Source organism: Lissotriton helveticus, chromosome 6 (genome assembly GCF_964261635.1).
Source record: "Lissotriton helveticus chromosome 6, aLisHel1.1, whole genome shotgun sequence".
Lineage (NCBI taxonomy): Eukaryota > Metazoa > Chordata > Amphibia > Caudata > Salamandridae > Lissotriton > Lissotriton helveticus.
The window spans coordinates 371331925-371349503 of record NC_136067.1 but is presented as its reverse complement, the minus strand read 5'-3'; the positions used below and the strand labels follow the sequence as shown (position 1 = coordinate 371349503).

Sequence of the window (17579 nt, the reverse complement as noted above, 5' to 3'; positions counted from 1 at the left end):
TGCAGCGGGAGGTTGGTAGCGATACGAATGCGTTTTTGAATGACTAAGGCCTTTTTGGTTCTAATGGGATGGTATAACCTATTATCCTGAGGAAGGTGTTGGCTAGGAATTGATTGCCCACCGAAACGCGTTGATTCACAAGAAAGGGAGAACTACTCTGAGTTCGGTTGGGAGACATTAAACCTGACACAATAAGCTCAATTAACAATCAGGATTGATCTCCATTATACCTTTGTAGCTCTCCTATAGCTCTTAGGAATTGTTATTTCTTTTTCTGTCCCTAGGATTGTTTTTAGCCTTCAGGCTTTTATTATGATGTATATTGTCAATATAATTGTGAATTTTTAATGTATTTGTGCATTGACTTTTGCTTACCAGCCAGTGCTGGTTAATTTTCTTTTAATAAATTGTACGGTTTTACCACACATATACTAGTTCTCTTCACATTTTGAACAATTCTGCATTTTCCGACTTCGGCTGGTTTCCACAATTGTTGTTGCTATCTGTATGGATGATATTTGGAGCTGAGTGTGTGCCTAGGATTGAAATTACCAGAGGGGCATTTCATTGTATGACAAGTGTCAGTTGGTACCCTGCCCCTTTGGGTTTTTGGGTCCCTCTCTTTTATTAGAAACGGAACCACTCCATCGTCAGCCGCGGTTGGGCTGTGCTCATGACGGAGCGGTTCCGTCATGGCCCCGCCCGCTCAATAGAACACCCAGCGCAGGTGCGGAATCCGCGCCGTGCAGGCGCGGCGGCCGGGCCATGACGGAACCGCTCCGTCATCAGCACAGCGCCACCGCAGCTGATGACGGAGCGGTTCCGTCATCAGCATTGAAAGGGTTAAGCAGAGTTCACGGACCAGCAGAATTGAACTTACGGCCTAATATTAACTGCACTCTGGGGCAGCAAGACTATGACAGGAAGTAGCAGTTAGTGAGATTTGTACAAGAAAACACAGACAGAACTTCCCTTTAAACCTGCTGTGCCCTATGGATGAATCTTCTGTAGAAGAATGATGTATGTTATACAATCAAATGCCGTGTATTTTCGGCATCGGCTGCAGTTACTCCTTCCAAGTTATTAAAATCTTTAACTCTGATGTTTTTGGTTGAGTGCCATGAGAAGTGTCCTGTAGAATTTGTTTCATTGATTATTTAAATTCTTCAGCCATGGCATGGAAGGGAAACTTTCTGCACAGTTAAACTATTCCTAATGCTAATTATAGTATGTGTTTTACATAGGGATAACTCCAAGAAGTCACAGCGCCGATAACAGCTGATACTATAAACCAGCTCATTGGTTTTCATGCAGTTCTCACCAGTAAGTCTTCAATCCTCTGCCCTATCTCAAGAACCTGTGACCACAGAGTTTACATTTTGCTTTGTCACTCTGCAGCACAGTCCAATTCTGAAAATATTTCTCTTTTTAAAAGACGGGTATTTATACTAGGAAGAGTTTACATATCTGCCAACTTGAAGAACAATCTCACTGTGTGAGGAGGGGTGGGGGCTGAGGAGGGGGCAGTGCCTCATCCCGAGAAGTACCTACGAGGTACTTTTGAACCCCACCACGCCCCCAAGCCCCTTACTACCCCACCACCCAAAAAAAGCTTACTGAGGATGGTGTCGAAGTTCTGCAGTGTTTACACACACCTTAATGGACGACAGCAGTTCAAAACCTTGTAAAAATAAAACCACTATTTGCCGTGGTTTTCAGGTTGTTTTACTTGCCACTGTAATAACGGCTCCTCAACGGGAGACCATGTGTTGGGAGCCAATATTGTGAGTCACATGGTGGCACCATGTGAGTGTGCAGGTATGGGTTGATGTAGATAAACATTAGTAATGGCTTATTTACTTCCACTGTGTGACCTCATGCCAAGGAAACAGAGATTTTTTCACTCTGGTTGTTTTTTTTACCAAAACAATATTCATCACTGCATGAAAAGTCTGGTAGACCCAGAAAGGCATTTGGCTCTGGTGGCCATCGACCATGGCAGCATGCTGCTTGCATGATAAAACATAAGCAGTGGTTTATTGTATCGTAATTGCATTTTCTTTTGCAAAAGCATAGACTCCTAAATGCAATATAATACAAAAAAGTTGTCCTCATATACATTATTCCCTGCAAAAATGGTGAACTGCGTCCATTCCCACTAAAGCGCTTGCCTTAAATGCTAGGGCCGGATTTTAAATATGTGGGGAATTTATATGGGGGTCCTAATAATAGTAAACAGGGTGACAATATTGTGGGCTGAAAATTATGTAAGGTAGATATTGTAGGTGTCTATATTTTGGAATCATATCTTACCCACTATTGTAATGTCATAAAGACCTTCCAGGCCAGACTAGCTAACTGAGCTCTCTGAGAGCCTGTCCGCGCAGCTCTGCTTGTCTACTTTAAATGAAAGCAGAAAGCACAGCTACAGGTGAGGGAAGGAAATCAGGGAAGGTGGTCAGGGTTTGTTAAGGATTGCAGGTGTATTTTGTTTTTGAATTTTAGACAGAGAGCCTGTGTTATGCGTGGCTCTCCCATTACTCCTCTGCCCCTGCTTCCACACGCCTCCTTCTCCTGCCTCCACACACTCTTAACTGAGTCCAGAAAAATGGTCACCCATGCGCTCATCAGTAGCAGACTCAACTACTGCAATGCACTTTATGCCGGCACAACCCAGAAACTCCCCAAGCTGCAGCCACCCCACCGGCGACCTGGGAGACCTTCACTGGATACCTGTCAACAAAAGAATTACCATCAAGATGCTCATGCCCGTCTGCAATGCCAGACCTGCATACCTCAACCACCACCTCTCCTTCTACACTCACACAAGACATCTCCACTCTGCCCAACTGGCCCTGGCCACCATCCCACAGATCCACAATTGAGGAAGATCCTTCTCCTGCCCCACTGCGAAGACCTGGACCTCCTTGCCCCTGCACCCCAGGCAATCACCATCGCTGCCACAATTCAGGAAGGACCTCAAGGCCTGAGTCTTTGACTTAACCGCAGATCTCCCTGCCACCCCACACAGCGCCTTGAGACCCTCCCGGCTGGGTAGTCGCACTTTATAAGACACCTGATTGATTGATTGATTTAGCAGTTGAAAGCAGAGGCTGAGGATTTTGGAGCCTTAGATAACATAAAATTGTAGATGGGTAAAAAGTGAATTACAGGGATGTTTTTCACAGAGAAGTTCTGAGTGACATCAGCAACTTGAGCTTGGCTCTAGTTGTCTATTTGACGCCAGTCAAAACTCTTCAGTCAAAAACATCCCCGTAATTCATAGTTACCCATCTATTAGTCTATATGTTTTTTTCTGCAAGCTGTAAGCCAGAACAAACTGCTATGTGCTCCCATGAGGGACGAGCATATTTATGGGCGTCTGTGCACAGCTGACCTTGTTTCCTGGCCCCCTTTTTTAAATTATACCAATTGTGCCCATATAGAACTATAGAAGGGTAACTAAATCACAAGGTTTTTTTTCACAGAGGCGTTGAAATAGACGAGAGCGAAGCACAAGTTGGCTATGATATCCCTCCGAACCCTTAAGTGAAAAATAACCCTGTTGTTTACATTTTACCCATCTATAATTTTAAGTTGTAAATGCACCCAGGAAACCTCTGTCATGGCTTCCAACATATACGCAGGGCAGAAGAAAAATGGGTAGCTGTATATAATCTGTTAAAAAAAACATACCAAATCTTTCATCCTGCCACTCACCCACACCATTCTTGAGATACCCTTAACTTCCATGAAACCAAAAAATGAATAACTGGCCTCCAGACACCGCCTCACACTCCTACCATCAAATGAAACCTCCTTTCCCATCTACAGATATTTTTTTTTTAAAACCTAGCCTGCTGCCATCCACTCCATCACACTCCGAAAAACCCTCCATGTGTCCAAAATGTAATTTAAAAAATAAATAAATAACCTGACCTCCTTTAACCCACCCACAGCACACTCTGTGCAAAACGGCCTCTCTTGAACTAAATTTGCACTCCATGCTCGCACTATACGAGCGGAGATTGCACTGCACTGACAGCAGTACTGTGAGTGCCACTTGTCTGCAGGCTCAGTGGTCGAAGTAGGCCAGATCTGAGGGGACACAATGTGTTATGTTATGTTATGTTATGTTATTTATTTTCTTCTATAGCGCACGGCTACTCCGAAGAGCATCCCGGTGCTTTGTGCCCATGCTTGATTAATTTAAGGAAACATTTCCTCTACTTTTTGTTAAGGCAACCATCCCGGGATGGTTAATTGATTAACTGAGACTCATAAAATGCTTCAGCTGAAATGTAAGCACCTCTCTGTGAAAAATATCTCCGTAATTCACTTTTTACCCATCTATAATTTTATGTTATGTATAGCTCCAATCTCCTGTGCTGTGATACCAGGGGAGGGGCAGACAGCTAAACAAACATTCTTGCCAGGGTCCCTGCTGTAGCATCCTGCTACAAAGAACCACAGACACAGGTTCTTATATCTCAGAGCTTTATTTAATACAACTTGTCTCGACCCTGTCCCTACTCTAACTGCCCTCATCCTGTTCTGACCCCTCCTCTTCCCCTCAGCCCATCTAGCTCCGCCCATCCCAGCTACTAGACTGTCAACTATATTACATCTCCCCCTTTCTTAACAAAATGAGTTTAATGTCTTCAGTGTTCGCAATTCTTCAATCCACCACACGGGTCGGTGGACGGCCTGTTTTTCAAACTCCAGTAGTGTCGAATCAGTGGTGGGCTTGGCTTTGGTCAATCTTTCTGTTGTCTTGATCAAGGCATTCTTGACCACGTTGCGTGTGAACTGTTTACTCTCACGGTCCGCAGTCCTCATGTTTCCTTCCGGTGGTGTGACTACGGTTGGTTCAGATGCTCGATCTCTTTCACAAGTGGATAATGTTCCGGTCCTCTTCCGAGCACCCACATCTACTTTTGCTTCCTTTTGGCTAGCCCGGCCGAGGGCAACACTGCCCTCAAATTCAGTCATTTATACCAGACAGTACGGTGTTACCTGATGAGACTGTCTTGGTTTGGTTCGGTAACTCATTCGCCGCATCTACCCTTACTTCCTTTTGGCTAGCCCGGTCGAGAGCAACACTGCCCACCAATTCAGGGTCATGTATGCCAGACAGTACGGTGCTACCTGATGAGACGGTCTTGGTTTGGTTCAATAACTCATTCACGGCCTCGGGTTGTCTGGCGAGCTCGTGAGCTATCGGTGCATAGGCATGTTTCTCTCTCATCTGATGATCTCTCTCTCCTGACACGTCCGGCTTTCCTTGCGGAGTGACTGGCTGGTCCCTTCCCGTCCGGTTACTAAGGTCCACTGTCTCTGTTTTCCTTTTGTAGGTCCTGTGAGTCAGCCTCGCGGACCCCTTCAGGGGTGACGGTGTCTGATCTGTGTCTGGATATACTTGTGACTGACATGACAGGTTGTCAGGTGGAGTGACTGAGTATTCAGAGACCTTAGTGTGTGACATGTTGCTCTTGACGGGAAGGATGTCCTTCGGTTCCATGGTGTATTCGGGTGGTTGACGCCATGTCTGTTGTCGGGACCATGACTTGGTCGACTCACGGGATTGGACAGACATGTTCTCTGGGTCAGAGAAGTCTCTTGTCGACTTCCAGGATCGGGCAGATGCGCTCTCTGAATCAGAGGAGGTCCAGGCCATACCCCTTTTAAAGGATCGGACAGACGCGCTCTCTGAACCAGAGGAGTTCCTGGCCATAGACGTGCTTTCTGGGTCAGAGAAGTCTTTTGTCAACTTCCAGGATTGGATGGATGTGCGCTCCGCGTCAGAGAGAGCCTTCTTCCCATTCCTTCTCAAATGTTTCTTTGAAACTGTCTTGTGTAATGTATTTTTGAATTCCGTGGTCCGTGACAAATTGCTCTTTCCCTTTGAATTGTCTTTGGGATGTTTCTCCGTGTGCCTTTGTTGGAGCATCTTCAATGCTGTCTCATTTGGGGGGTTGTTTGATGACCCCACGCTTGTTCCTTGTGCTTGATCCCAAGCTTTTGCCTCTTTGTCCTTCTCGCCTGAAGTTAACGATTTCCTCTCCGTTTCTTCGTTGTGGCGGGAGCCAAAGATGCATGGATCTTTTCTGGTTCGTTGCTGTGGAGGATCAGTCCGTCTTGTGCGACCTGTTTCTCCTTCACACTTTTTTGATGCTCTAACACCTCTGATCTGGGGCTGATGTGGTCTCCTGCCAGATGTTTCCTTGGACTCGTCTTCACTGTTTGACGACTGATGTTCCTGCGCCGACTTCAGGTGTTGACCAGTGCGACCCCTTCTTCTAGGGTTTGTCTTTCTCTCCCACTTGTTGTGCAGGATGCCCTCTTGTCCAGGAGTGCAATCTGTCCCACTTGACGCTCTTTCCTCATCAGAGTACTGTGTGTCATGCTTTGAATGACTCCTTGAGGAACTCTTGAGGGGTGAATAACTCTTTGGAATTGTCTTTTGGATGGTTGACTCTGAGTCATCTGACTCTGAGTAATCCTTGGTTGACTTTGAGTAGTCGGACGCTGAGGGGTCTGACTCTGAGTAATCCTTGTTACTTTCTTTGTCGCTGTATCTTTCCCGTTGTCTTTTTGAATGACTCCTTGAGGAACTCCTGGGGGGCGAATAACTCCTTGGAATTGTCTTTTGGATGGTTGACTCTGAGTCATCTGATTCTGAGTAGTCCTTGTCACTTTCATTGTCACTGTATCTTTCCCGTTGTCTTTTTGCTGGTCTGCCTTCCCTCTCTCTCCTTTCAGTTTTGTTTGTTTTCTGAGTTCTATCTTCCCAGGTATCTTGATGGTTTGCTCTCAGGTGCACGTCCTTGAATCCGTCTCTTGCTTTTATCTGCCTTCCAATTTCGGCCTTCTTGATGATTTCCTTTAACGACCAATGCCCTTGCAGGATCTTGCGCTTGGTGTCAGGGTTTGTGCAACCTTCAACTATCCGAAGTCGAACCGCATCCTCATTTGTAAAAGTGTTGAAGTGGCAGCCTCGTACCAGACTTTGTAACCGAGTGATGAAGTTTGGCAACGGTTCGCCTGGTTCCTGCCGTGCTGTATTGAAAACCATGCGGTTATGATCCACATCTGTCTGTGCGTTGAGATGGGCACAGAGCTCCCTTTGGAGTCTTTTATAGATATCTGTATCCTCTTTGGAAAATGTCCTGATTGGGCATCGGCCCTCAGGACCCACCAGATGGAGGAGTAGTATCAGACATTTTCTCTCTCTTTGCTCACCATTGGCTTTTAAGAAATCTTCCAAAGCTTCAAGCCACCAGTGTCGTTTGAGATCCGAGATCCAATCATCAGTCTGCACCGCTGGGGGTGGTACTTCAATGTCTGGAGTGACCCGCTGTGCTACGTCTCTTCCCGCCATGAGAGAGGGAGATTCTGGTCAAGGTCTTTGGTCTGGTCGTTTGCTTGTGCGTCTTTTATTTTGCAGACACGTGTTACATCATTACATTCGCCACTGCGCATTCGCTTGCGTTTCTCAATGTTCGAGTTTCCACCCGTGCTGACGTTTTTTTTGTGTTTTTTTTTGTCAATGTATGTTTGTTAAGTCACTCTTGTGGTTGCTCGTGCTTATTCTGTTTTGGTTGCCAAGACTTGTTCATCGTTGTTCACGCGCCGTTATCCACGCTTATTCATTTGCCTTACCGATGCCTGTTTCTTGGCATTGACCAGTGCTTGTTTATCTGCACATACCAAGCCTTGCCGACGTGCAGGTACCAATGTTTGTTTATTTGCATGCACCAATGCTTGTTTATTTGCATGTATCAATGCTTGCTTACTTGTCTTTGCCGATATTTGTTTGGTTTTCGCCAATGTTTGTTTCATTTGCATATACCAATGTTTGTTTCTTTGCATGTACCAATGCTTGTTTATTTGCATGTATCAATGCTTGCTTGCTTGTTTTTGCCAATGTTTGTTTGGTCTTCGCCAATGCTTGTTTTATTTGCATATACCAATGTTTGTTTATTTGCATGTACCAATGCTTGTTTATTTGCATGTGCCAATGCTCGCTTGCTTGTCGTTGCCAATGTTTGTTTGGTCTTCGCTAATGCTTGTTTTATTTGCATATACCAATGTTTGTTTATTTGCACTCACCAATGCTTGTTTGCTTTTGCTAATGTCTGTTTGGTCTCCGCCAATGCTTGTTTCTTTGCTCTCGTCAATGCTTGTTTATTTGTTCTTGCCAGTGCTTGTTTATCTCCATTCGCCAATGCTTGTTTATCTTTTCTTGCCAATGCTTGTTTGTTTGCTTCAACCAATGCTTGCTTATCGCCTCTTGCCTGACTTCAAAATGGCCACCTACAGTTCACACAGGGATGATGTCCCAAGAGTTGCCTGACTCAAAGATGGCCGCCGTGGTTATCTGCAGGCACTACTTTCTCTCTTCATTCAACCTGATTCTTCACACGGGACTCAGCGGCAGTTGCTTCCAGGGTCAGCATACTCCAGATTTGGCTCCCTCTGGTCACTGCTGCAATCAGGTGAGGTTGGGGTGGGCTCCCGCCTTACTTTGCAGGGTCCTCGGCGGTGACTTGCCAAGTCTCACGCATCGGGGGTGAGGTGCCAAAGCTCACGCATCGGGGTGAGGTTTTCCGACGTCGGACCTCACCCGGGCTCAAATTTCAGCGCGCTTAGCAGCGCTTAGCAGTAGACCTTGGGGGGGCCATCCACCCCAGGATTCACTCTTCTCTGGCCACTACAGTCTTCAGGTTGGGTTGGGGTAGGCTCCCAACTCACTTTCGGAGTTCCCGCTCTCCGGTGTCGACAGCGTGCCAAAGCTCACGCATCAGGCGGAGCTCGCGTTTTCGGCGCGAAGGCTTCTTCTTTTCTCGAGCGCTTCAGCGCTCGTGGTAGCGGCTCCCTCTGGGCTCCCACAATGACAGGAGGGGCAGGGTCACCTACTATTTATCTCTCCTTTGGCTGGCAGCATCACCTACAGCAGCAGACTTTCTCTTTTCGACGCTGCAGGGGACAGGGTGTCTTCTTGGGGTTCTGCACGCAGTGGGCTTGCTCATCCCACCCTCGTCGCCAGTTGTAGCATCCTGCTACAAAGAACCACAGACACAGGTTCTTATATCTCAGAGCTTTATTTAATACAACTTGTCTCGACCCTGTCCCTACTCTAACTGCCCTCATCCTGTTCTGACCCCTCCTCTTCCCCTCAGCCCATCTAGCTCCGCCCATCCCAGCTACTAGACTGTCAACTATATTACACCTGCTTGCCTTAAAGAAATGTAAATGTGCGCACCTGGTCAATATGCAAATGTAACGGACGCTTGGAAACCTGTATTGCCTTTAACAAAATCACTCAAAGCTTCCTGAGGATACAGATTTATTATTTTGAGTGGTATTGCAAGTGAGTTACCATCTAAATAGTGAAGTGTGTGCTTTTAACCCCTTGGCCGCGGCGGTAATTCCGTGTTGGGGGAGGGGGGGTCGCGCGGCGCCGCCATGCTTGTGACGGAACCACTCAGTCACGAGCCACAGGCGCGCTTTGTTTATGACGATGTGGTTCCGTCACGGCCCACTCACTAATTCCCCCACACAGGCGGGGAATCAGTGCCGCGTGGGCAGAGCGGCCGTGGCGTGATGGAACCACTCCGTCATGAGCACAGCGCACCCGTGGCTTGTGACGGAGTGGGTCCTTCACTAGCATGGAACGAGTTAAAAGCCAGTTATAAAAAAATGGCATTAGCTACAGTCTAGGTATGACTAAAATCTTAACTTTGGAAACACTTCTATCTTAAACCTTTTTGCACATTTTGTAGCAGCCTATCTTATAATGTGTGTAATGCAAGTTTAAAATAAAGAGTTACATATTCACAGGGCTTTCTTTCACAGACTGACCTCGTAGCACTAAACATACAAAAATCACTATTCTCCACATTATGACCAGGTTTCAGTTCTGTGACTCGCTGGTTACACATACCTCTGCAGTGCATTAACTAATAGAGGTTTCATAATGTATGATAGTGCATTTCCCACTGATTAACTTAACTCACATTTATTTTGAATTTAAACTGTGCAATATTTTATGTGTTGTTACCTGACTGTGAAAGACTGAACAAAGTTACAGAATAGTCAGTTTTTTGAAGCCATGACTTTGACCCCTTTGCCATGCTCACTCATACACCCCATTGTGTGCAGAATCACAGTTCCCATATGTTCTTTTAATGCACTTCGACCACTGTTGTGGCTTCATATCCCCTCTCTTGACGCCGGTCTGCAGAGACCTACTCTAACAGGGGAGAAGGTGGTTGGCACCTGGACATTGCCACTTGCTCTTCTTCCTCGGGTTTGTGGAGTCCAGGGAGAAGGCAGTTGAGATCACCATTCCGCCACTCCCCCTTGTTAACCACTGTTGTGACGTTACTGCAGTGAATAACCAGATACCAATCTAGGTATTCTAGTTTATGGCTTCCAGTTGAAGCTATATACATCAATGGTCTATTATTAACTATTGATATAATTCAAATAAAATGCTGACACTCAGGTCGAGCAGCGGCCTGCCTGAGGCAGTGAATCTATGAGACACATTTTACAGGGCCAGCAAAGGCAGAGTGCTGGGCTCAGGGGTATGGCATGCCTCAGTACCTCCTCATTTGTGATGTGCTGCCATGTCTCCAATACATACACTTGTCTAATTAATTCACATGAGAAAATAAATCCAAAACTCAAACAAATAAAATAGACAAGGGATGGTATAACTAAATGCCACAGACTAATTGATGAAGACTGGAGCTATACACATAATGTTTGTAAAAATCAAAAGGTCTTGGCTAAGTCAAACCTCAAAAAGCCAATTGGTGTGGCACTGGCTGCCAGTCTCTTGACTTTAAGAAATATGTCAAGAAAGAAAGAAGGCACAAAAGAATGAAAGAAGAGAGAAAGAGGAAAAGAAAGAAAGAAAGTAAAAAAATAAAGAAGGAAACAAGGAAGGATAGAAGGAAACAAGAAGGCGAGAAAATCAAGAAGGAAAGAAATATGACAAGAAGGAAGAAAAAGAAAGAGCAAGAAGGAAAGAGAAAAAAGAAAGAAGGAAAGAAATAAAAAAGAAAGAAAGAGAAGGTAAGAAGCAAGCAACAAGGACAGTGAAAGAAATTGGGTTACTGGCTGAGGTGGGTGAAACTCTACTCAAGAAGCAACCACAATCCTTGTCAAGGTGAAATCAGAAGTAAATTCCAAAGTTAACCTGTGCTCGACCTTCTGGTAGCTTGAACGTGCACAGAGCATTGAGGCTTAACTTAGAGGCAATGTGTAAAGTATGTGTGCAGCACTTCAAACAGTAATAGATTGAAAACACAACACAAGAAGAATCCCACTACAATTTAGGGAAATAGAGTACATTTTAATAAATAAATCTAGACTGAAACAACAAAAATCAAATCAGTTGAACCGAAGATATGCAATTTTAAAGATGTATGTGGAAATATCACCAAAAGGCACAAAACGCAAACTGTGGTTATCTGGTCACGCTGGACCGAGACAAAGTCACAAGTTCAGACTGACTGCAATGGAATACAGGCCAGCTACAGTAACACACTTAGGCCTGATTAAAAAGAGTACCATAAATCCTGGTTGCAAAGAGATGCAAAGTCCCATGTCGAGGATGCGTCACACAGCGGAGGCAATGCAAGTACAGGGCAAGGGGATGCAGTAGTTCCTGGGAGCTTTGAAGTGCAAGGCTATGTCCTTGTAAGTAGATGCGCCAAGCAGAGGCGGTTCTGTTGGGATGCATTCAGCAAGGAGATGTCCTTGATTGGAGATGCATTGGCTCGGATGGGGCTGCGATGGGGAAAGCAAAGTCCTTGCATCGTGGAAGTCCCTGCAGCAGAGGAGACGCATCAGTTCCGAGGGCGATGTGTCCAGCAGCAATGGGGATGTGATGATTCTGCGGGAGATGCGCTGTGACATGAAGGAGATGCTTCAGTTCTGCGTATCCACAGATGGACTGAGAGAGCACCTTCAGGCCCACTTCCAAGGGTTCAGGACCGGGGTGGCGCCACTTGGGAAGGCAGGACTCATAGGTGGCAGAGCCAAGGTGCTGGTTTCAAGGTTGTAAAAGCCTCTTATATTCCCATGGCTTCCAATCAGCAGACAAGCCGACTAGCACTTGAAGTCACTCTGGGGTCGTAGGTTTAGAGATGCAGGTCCGGTCCTTCTTACCGAGGCAAGAGGGCAGCAGATCAGTAGTCCTTCATAACAGCAGTCCAGCAGAGTGGCAGTCCTTGCAGCAGCACAGCAGTCTTTCGTCCTGGCAGAGTTCACAGGCCTTGAAGTGTACTAAAGAGTTCAGTCTAGGGGCTCACTTTGAAGTGGAAAAAGCTTCTAGAGGTTCCCACCCTCCTGAGGTGGCAGGATTCCCTTCTTACCCATCCTGGCCCCAGCTTGTCTGGGGTCGCAAAAGACCTTTGACAAACCCTTTCTGAGAGTGCTCAGGCAGAGCCTTTGTGCTGTGCTAGTGTGGTAGATGATGGCTCCTCCCCTTCTTTAACTCAGAATGGCCCATCCTGCCAACCCCTATTATCCCTTAGTCTCGCTGTCTAGGAGAAATGCACAAAGGTCAACTGCCAGCTACACCTAGTCATGTGATTCAAGATCAGGCTGCAGGCACCAAATGCTTAGGACAAGAAAATCCCAACCTTCTCAAAGTGGCATTTTCAGAATTGTGATAAAAAAAATCTGACTTTGCCAGTAAATAGGGCTTTTAATTTAAATTCTTTAGACACCAAACTCAACTGTCTACCTGCCCCCAATTGGAAGTTACAGTTTATTAACTGTAATAAGGTAATCCAATGTTATTATGGGAGAGGTAGGCCTTGCAATAATGAAAAACACATTTAGGAGTTTTTAAATATCAGGACATGTGAAACTTAAAATACACTGCACTCTTGCCAGTGGGCTGTTCAGGACCTACCTTAGGTGTGACTTGTATGTATTAAAAAGGGAAATTTGGACCTAGCAAAGGGTTCATTTTGCCTGTTCGACATGGCAGTTTACAACTGCACACTCAGGCTGCAATGCCAGGCCTAAGACTTTGTTTAAAGGACTACTTAAGTGGGTGGAATCATCAGTGCTGCAGGCTCATTAGTAGCATTTATTTTACAGACCCTGGGCACACGCAGTACCACTTTACTAGGGACTTAAAAGTAAATAAAATAGGCCAATTGGGTGTAAGCCAATTCTATCATGTTTTAAGGAGAGAGCACAAGTACTTTTCACACTTTACCACTGCTAACCCATACAAGAGTTTTGAAGCCAGCAAAAACAGGAAGGTTGAAGGCATATGCTAGGGGAGAACCACACCAAGGATGCCAGGTCTAACAGAAAGAAAAAAGGAAAAGAACAAGGGAAAGAAAAGAGAGAAAAAAGAAGGAAAGAGAAAGAAAGAAGAAAAGAGAACAAGAAATAACATTTGAAGGCAAGAAATGAGGTAAGAAGGAAGGCAAGAATGAATGAAGGAAAAAAGAAAGAAAAGAATTACAAGAAGAAAAGACTAAAGACAATAAGAAAAGAAGGAAGGCAAGAAAGAAAAAGGTGTTTAGGAAAAAAGTAAGGGAAAAAGAAGAGAAATAGGAGGGATAGAAGAATGGAAAAATGAAGGAAAATGAAGAAAAAGAAAGAGAAGGAAAGAAGAAAGGAAAGCAGGCTAGTAAAAAAAATTAGAAACAACAAAAGAAAGGCAAGAAAGAACAGAATCACGAGGAAAAAATATAAAAGGTGGAAGGAAAAAGAAACAAGGAAAGAAAGAGGCAGGAAATAAAGGCAAGCTAGAAGGCAAAGAAAGAAGGAAAAACAAGGAAAGAAAAAGAAAGAAGGTGAGGAAGAAAGAGGGAAAGAATGTAAGAAAGAAAAAAAGGAAAGCAATAAGAAGAAAAGCAAAAAGAAAGAAAGCTGGACAGACAAGATTGCAAAAGTAGAGCTTATATTCAGAACTCTTGTAAACAGCTGTTTGAATGACTGTGTCTTTCAGAAGGCTCTGTTCTCTACAATGTTTTCAGACTGGTATAATATCAGTGGTCAGATAAACAAAGGTCATCTCAAAAGTTATTTACCCAGGATTGGCAGCAGACAGGAATTGATAAAGCTGGAATGTGCCATGTACATCAAATGTGTCCTGCTACCACACCAGGCTATAAATACAAAGGCAAAACTAAAATAATTATATAGTATAAACAAAAACTTGGAACTGAATTAAACTACCTTTTGTGCTGATGTGCTCATTGCGAGAGAGGAACATGCAGATACTCCAAGTGAAGTTACCCAGTGGATTAAGTAGGCTAACCCACTGCCCCATGCTGTATGCTTTAGTGGGCGTAAGCAATATGTGAATGACACAACAACAGACCAGTGGAAGAAGAGATATGGCGGAAAGGGAGAGGATGTGGTCTCACGGCTAGATTGCCAACTTTGGAGCTGGGAAACCAAGGTTCGAATCTCGGGGCGACTCCACATCCTGTGATTCTGGGCAAATCCCTAAATCTCCCTGTGCCTACCAAAAATATGGATGTGTCCTTGTGTAAGGTAACTGGTGCTCATGTAAATACCTTCGGGTCGAGTTTGTGCTATATAAGTCTGCAACAACAAAAAAGTCCCTTTAAATAAATCATTATATAATTTTTCCAAAATCAAAAGGTCTTAACTAACACCATACCTAAAATGCACAGCAAGCTACTTTTAAGAGGGGGCCCTGATTGGGTGTTTAGCTACAGCCTATTACTTTAACTGAGTTTCCCTACCTTATGGCTGCGTTTAATTACAGGGGGAAAAAGCAGCCTTCTTTTCTGAAACACCGAGCTAAAACAAAATTGTACATTAACTAATGTTTTGTCATGAAGCATCATTTTTCTTAAGGGCTGGCACTGCATGTGGTTGAGATACAGTTTTATATCTCAACATTAAAGGTGATTTACTTTTTGTCTGAAGATTATTGCTCGTGTTTTTATGATGACAGTGCAGTCATTAAAATGAGTCTTTATGTATTACACCTCGTTGTTTCCCAGAAGATTAAAAAACTGAGCAATGTTTGCAATATCTTTACACAATAAAGAAACACAAAGTAAAGCATATATCCAAGAGAGAACTAACGCTCAGCTGAACCTTCCAAACCAGTGATTAAAACAATGTCTGTGAGTGAATTGATGTACCCAGGCCTTGACTTCTGAGCTTCCATAGCCGATATCTGAAAGTTGACACTGAGCAGTGATCATTTATATGCTGGGGCAACAGTTTTTATAAATGCTTCCAGTACATGAATATTTATTAAGTAATCTGTTTCCTGCTCTGGTATACCCTTACCCCCTTTAATTTTTGGCACGGTAGATGCTGTACCTAATTGCACCTCAAACCTACAGTAGATTAATGGGGACTTTTCTAAGCTCGCCCTCAGCATCAAAGCCTACCCAGTGCAGTTTTAAGAGCACCTCTGCCCTTTAACTTCGAACAGTTGTGGATGGTGCAAGAGCGTAGCATAGTTCATGTGATCCCTCATGGTCACAAATGTAAGGAAGATGCACTTGTTCATGAGCCTATGTCCTATGAAAATTGGAATATCTCAATGAAATGCACTAGCAGAACAGAGGTATGACAGCATGTGTTTGTATTGGCCAATTAAGGTTCATGATCCCTTCTGCAATATTGGCCAATTAAGGTTCAGGATCCCTTCTGCAATGCTGAAACTGCATTGCTCATCATTAGTCACGCATTGTTGCATTGGAGGTGCATGCATGCACACAGCAGAATATTCCATTCATAAATGTGTTACTTATATGCCTTATATCTAGATTCATAATGCCTAATATTGTTAACTGGAATGGGCTATAACTAACAACTGGGTTACCAGATACCGAACTGCAGCTGCAGTAGATGAGTATGCTAACACTCCTTATCTAGGCCAGTCTGTAAGCAGCATGCATCTCTGTAGATCACCGAATCCTGCTAGCACAGCTGCATGACTGGATGGGGCTACCCAGTGTGCCTTTTATTTGAATCAAGTACTTCTTGAGAAATCAAAGCCAACAGTACGTAGATCAATGCTGTTTTTGGACAACACATGCGTGTCACTAATAATATATACCCCCTTTAATGTTCCTGATAGGAAAGTTGAACATAGTACAATGCTGTCCTGTGTCGTAGTATTACTGAATTACTACCAGAGACTCGACAGCCATCCCAATTGTTTTACTTCAGGTGAGCCACAGCCACTTCCCCACGCAGTTCCTTTGGAGCACTACAGAAGCTAGTGTGCTCCTGTGGGAGCCCAAACACCAACATTTCACTGAACAACAATATTTTGATCACCCCAACATTTACCTCTGTCGGTTCAGTTCCATCACCCTTGATCTAGCGATAAGAGTCACCAGCTTTCATGACATCAGGATCAATAAAATTAGCAGAGTAAATCAAATAGTAGCTGGGACCACTCAATAACTGAGTTCTAGTTCAAATAAAGTTAAAATGATTTATTATAAAAATCATAAAATAGGCAATACAGAGAAATGCAGTAAAGGCCATGAAAGCTCAGTTACAGAGTACATAATCTGAAATATAATTATGTCCCAATGAACAGCAAATATCATAAATAGAATAATTAGCATCCCAATAAGAAAGTCCCTTAATTTAAGTGTCAGAATCATAAAAACCAACAATATCACTTGTAGAAAAACAAAGTAATTTCTTAATTAACAGAGTACATTGAGGAAAACGAAAAGTCTCTAAATAATCATACAGAGTTCTCAGAGGAAAATTAAAATATCTTTTTAAACTCCCAAAACTAAGGGGTTTTAAACACATTTTATGCATTAACAATGAGCAAAAGCTGCAGATTCATCATAGCATGACTAGCGATGACGCATTTTGGACAAATCAGAAGTGAGAATTTCATTAAAAGTATTATAACACTAGCCCATTTCTAAGGTAGTAAGGATTCTTCCATTAGCTTCCACAGCAACAGCAGTCCGAAGATGTAAAACACAATATGAAACATTTTAAAACAAAGACTAATACACTAGTGTGCTAGAAATCCTGCATCTGAACTTCCATCAGAATTGTCCTTCAGAAAGATACATCACGAACACAATGGAAAGTTACATTCACATTACATACAGTCTAAGTAAAATAACCAGCTGTGTCACAGTGTCCTGTGCTCTATGAAAACTGTGTGGAGAGAAGATTTTCTGGGGGGCATTGATTGGGAGGGGTAATGAGCAGAAGCAAAACATTAAACTCTGTATCCATCTTAATAAAAAGGTAAAACCCAACAAAAATGTGGCAAAACTATTCTAAACATCATAAATAATTTGTAGTACTGAACTATTTAACCCCTCCCATGCTCATGACGAGCTCAGCTCGTCATGAGCCACGGTGGCCGTGTGCTCATGACTAACTGACCTCATCATAACGGCCACGGCGCTCACACGCAGGGCTAATTCCCCCGCTGTGCTGAGCGTTCTAAAGAAACGGGCGTGGCCGTGACAAGCTCAACTCATCATGAGCATAGCGCCACCGTGCTGCGTGACGAGCTGAGCTCGTCACGAGCACTGCGGCGCTATGCACGGCCCCCC

The 17579-nt window shown here is 44.1% G+C and overlaps 1 protein-coding gene across 7 annotated transcripts in view; it reads left to right on the top strand.

Annotated features, from left to right (window-relative positions):
* The window catches only part of HPCAL1 (hippocalcin like 1), a 1733702-nt gene that overhangs the window by 1110888 nt on the left and 605235 nt on the right, over positions 1–17579 (top strand). The window lies entirely within an intron of this gene.